The sequence below is a fragment of the Tenrec ecaudatus genome, chromosome 17, assembly GCF_050624435.1.
Source record: "Tenrec ecaudatus isolate mTenEca1 chromosome 17, mTenEca1.hap1, whole genome shotgun sequence".
NCBI classification, from domain to species: domain Eukaryota; kingdom Metazoa; phylum Chordata; class Mammalia; order Afrosoricida; family Tenrecidae; genus Tenrec; species Tenrec ecaudatus.
In genome coordinates, this window is record NC_134546.1 from 73,633,288 (window position 1) to 73,637,628 (window position 4,341).

General features: G+C 43.3%; 1 pseudogene; it reads right to left on the reverse strand.

Annotated features, from left to right (window-relative positions):
- Positions 1-980: 980 nt before the first annotated feature.
- LOC142430233 (ubiquitin-conjugating enzyme E2 G1 pseudogene) lies at positions 981-2,799 on the reverse strand (annotated as a pseudogene).
- Positions 2,800-4,341: the final 1,542 nt, after the last annotated feature.

Here is a 4,341-nt window from a genome sequence, read left to right on the forward strand (position 1 = left end):
TGAATTATTTAGAAAGTTTCCATTAATAAATTTTGGGGATAGTTGTTCACCCCTGTTCCTACTTCTTCTCTGCACACAGTTGGATATCTACAGCAGCATCTTTGACCTTAAGACTCTTTCCTTGAAGGAAAGATGCAAGGAACATAAACTCTCCTAGGCACACACATGATGACAACTTATACACACAATTTAGTCACAATTTTCATCAAGTGAATTTTGTGCAATTAGTATTGTTGTCCTGGCTTCTTGGGTCATTTTCAATGGATTTTGGACAGAGAGAGGTAAAAAAAAAATGTAAGATTGCATTAAGGGAAATTAAATGAAAAATTTGGGGCAGCAGAATCCCTTCTGAATGATGTCAGAAGAGGTAAGACAACTGCGCAGAGAGGAACTCTGCATCGAGAGGCAGAAGAATCTATGTTGGCTGTCTGCTCCTATGAACACATATAAATCCTGGGAAAACCAAAGGGTGTTTCAACTCTGCTCTATAGGGACACCATGAATCAACATCAACTCCATGGTAGTGGTTGATTTTAGGGTCTGAGCCAGGAGGCTGATTATACTGAAAAATCATCTGAGCATTCAACAATGATGGTTATGTGTCACTGAATACTGACAGTGTGACTGAGATCATACCAAATAAATAAATAAAATATTGCTCTTTCCCTACTCCTGCAAAATCTTGAGGATTTGGGTTACTCCACTAAGCTCCAATATGAAAAGAGACACACTGGGACAAACAGAAGTGACACATGTACTAATTTTCTAGAGACTATCCTGACTTGAATTAATTGTATAATCACCTTCTAGACCCAAATAAACCTTTTTATCTAACAATCAAGATTTACAAGAAACACCTGTGTGTTAGCCTGGCTCAAATTTGAAGCCATAGCTAGGCTTATTGCTTCATCATATAAGCTAGGCTTATTGCTTCATCATATATTGTTTTAAGCACCTCAACTTGACTCACACACACTCTTTTTTTTTTAATTGGAAAAAAAATTGTATTTTGGAAGAACTCACTACATAAGGTGACAGAATTCCAAAATCAAATTACATGAAAATATACATCGCAATTTCTTTGTACAATAGGTGAGGGGGAAATCTGCAGTGGAGAATAGAGGCAAAGAAGGATAAAGGGCCAAGGAAGGAGTTGGGCTGGAGGGTAAACAGCATTTGTGATAGCAGACCCAGACGTCAAGTGGAAAGCCAATAGCTGTGCATGCTTTATTTATCCAACCTTCACATTAGGCAACGGGAGGGGGGGACTTGGAGAAGACGGGGTGGAATTCAGAATTCTGAATTGTTTAGGGTAAATTTCAGTTAACTTGAATTCAGAACCAACTCTTTAGTTCTCGAGGATCATGACTGGGTTCAAGAGCTCTCAACAGCCAAAAAGGTTATTGCTACATCCAGTCGGAGAGATGGGTGCGACTAGAGTACAAAAAGGACAAAGCACCTAGTGATGACCACTTCTCTGAAGTCGTCATTAAAAAATCAAGGAGGGGCTCATCACGTGTTTCCGCGTCTGAAGGAAATGGTATGAGAAGACAGAGGGATGGCAGCAGAGAGGACTGCGCCCAAACAAAGAAGATGCAACAGTGGAGTGAAGGAGTGAAAGGGTTAATGAAGCCTCGGTGGTTTAAAAGGAAATTAAATGGAAACTTTCAAATCCTAATTGCTTTTCATCTGCCATGCTTTAAGGAGTCTTAAAACTGATAAGAAACGATGAATAGGGAAAGAAACCCTGCTAAAATCTTTTAAGAATATACACGATTCTTATTCTACTACAAGAAAGCATTATTTGGTACAAGGTGTCTTTATGGATGTCCATGGACAGTATATATATTATCCGGATCAAGTTGTGCTATGTACACATCTTTACAGTTCTTCCTGAAGGGTAAAACAGTCCATTCGAATTCAAAATGCGTCATCAGCTGTAAGTTGGCACTGGTTAGGCTCTTGGCAGCATTGATAACTGGCAATGTTTTATTGCAGCCCAGTTCCAGCCAGTGTTTGCCAACATGTTACAACAGAAGTCCAGCAATAGGTGGGTAGAGTGCAGGGGAAACAGTGCCGTGTTTCTCAATTGGAGACCCTGAAATAAGTGAAGTTACTAGCTGCTGAATAAATGTCACTCAAAAGCAATCTCTTGGCTTTTCCTTACACAGCGGGCAACTTTCCTTTTGAATTCTCCATTTCGGTCTTTCCTCCATTCTTTCGCAGCATCGACATTAGCAGGTGAGTGAGTCCCCATTGGGGTCTGCCAGCATCGAAATGACGCTAATCATGATGGTTTCCACGATGTGGATGGGGAACCAGCGCTCCTCTGGCTTTTCATAACCGTATTTATCTTCCCCGGGTTCATGAAGAATAGAAATGCACACATCACCATTTTTATCAACATTTGGGTGCCAGATTTCAGTAATGAATTTCATTTTAGGAGGCCGAAGGGGATAATCTTTTGGGAAAGTGAGATGAGCCTTAAAAACACCACCTTCATAAAGTGTATCTGGAGGACCAATAATAAGGACTTCCCATCGATAAAGATCATTGTCATCTATTAAACCTGCTGAAAAGCCTTCCACTGGATTTTTGTTGTGTTCTGCCAGCTGTCTTCGCAGTAGCAGCGCCGACTGCAGCTCCGTCATCCTCCCCGACCAGGGCCCGGGCTGACACCGGGGCTTCCGAAGGGCTGGGAGCAGGCTCTGGGGGTGGCTGGCGCTGGGTGTACTGAGGAAACCGGGCCCCCACGACGGGAGTGCCGAAGCCGAGGGAGACCAGGCTGGGGCGACGACACAGGCTCCACGCTGCCGGTTCGAGTCCGCTGGGCTCAGCTCTCCTCATAGCGCCTCACGCCCGGAAGGGGAGGGTACCCGGGCCGCCGTGGCGCGCACTGGGACTTCGCTCGCCCGCTTCCCTCCTTTGACCCGCCCGCCGGCCCCACCGGTGCCTTCCCCTGCCGCTGCCTCTGACTCACACACTCTTATGTGCATCAAAGTGCCAGAGGTCAACCTCACCCTGCTATTACATATTACTGCCCTTGAAGGACCCACACTCTTGGTTTTAAACTGGATCCCAGAGAGTATCATATTGAAGGAATTTCACTCTGTGTCAATCCCTGTGATTAGCCCTTCCCAATCAAATCACGATTCCTGCATTAATGGATGAATTATGCAGGCAGCATCAAAAGAAAGGGGGAAAGAATACACAGAGTCACTATACCAGATATACCTAGTCTATATTCCAGCATTCAGGAGGTAGCATATGAGCTAGAACCAGTGATGCTGAAGGAAGAAGCTGAAACTGCACTACACCCATTAGCCAAAAAGAAGGCTCCAGAGATTGGCGGAATCCCATCATAATGTCTCAGAAGAACCACTGGAAGCACTCACTCAACTATGCAAGGAAATATCGAAGACAACGTTTTGGCCAGCACCCTGGAAGAGATACATTTTTGTGGTCATTCCAAAGAAAGGAGATCCAGCAGAATCAAATTATAGAATGATATCATTGATACCATTCACAAGTAAAACTTTGCTTAAGATGAAAAAACACCAGTTTCAGCAGTGCACTGACAGAGAACTGCCAGTAGTTCATGCTGGATTTAAAAGAGGATTTGGACCAAGGGACACCATTGCTGATACCAGATGGATCTTTGTTTGAAGCAAAGAATACCTGAAAGATGTTTACTTATGTTTCATTGACTATGTCAAGGCATTTGACTGAGTGTACCATAATAAACTGCAGATAACCTTGAGAAGAATGGGCATTCCAGAGCATTTCACTGTGCTCATGAGGAACTTTCACATGAATCTAGAGGCAGCTGTATGAATAGAACAAGGAGATACTGCTTGGTATACAGCGAGGAAAGGGGTGTGTCAGGGTTGTATCTTCTCAGTATACTTGTTCAATATCTATGCTTACCAAATTATCAGAGAAGCTGGCTTATATGAAGAACTGTTGGTCTTGGGTTTAGAGAAAGGCTTTTCAAATACCTGGGGTATAAAGATGACACAGATTTACTTGATGAAAGTGAGGGTTTGAGGACCAGGTATAAGGCATCATGCAAAAAAAAATATATATATATATATGTGTGTGTGTATATATATGTGTGTGTATATACATATATATATGCATATATATACACCATAGTGAATGAAGGGGGAAGTGCAGAGTGGAGACCCGAGGCCCAAGTGTCGACCACTGGAGATCTACTCACAGACGGGTTTAGGAGAGGAGATGGGTCAGTCAGGGTGCGATGTAGTACCGATGAAGAACACAGCTTTCCCCCAGATCCTGGATGCTTCCTCCCCCCAACTACCATGATCCGAATTCTAC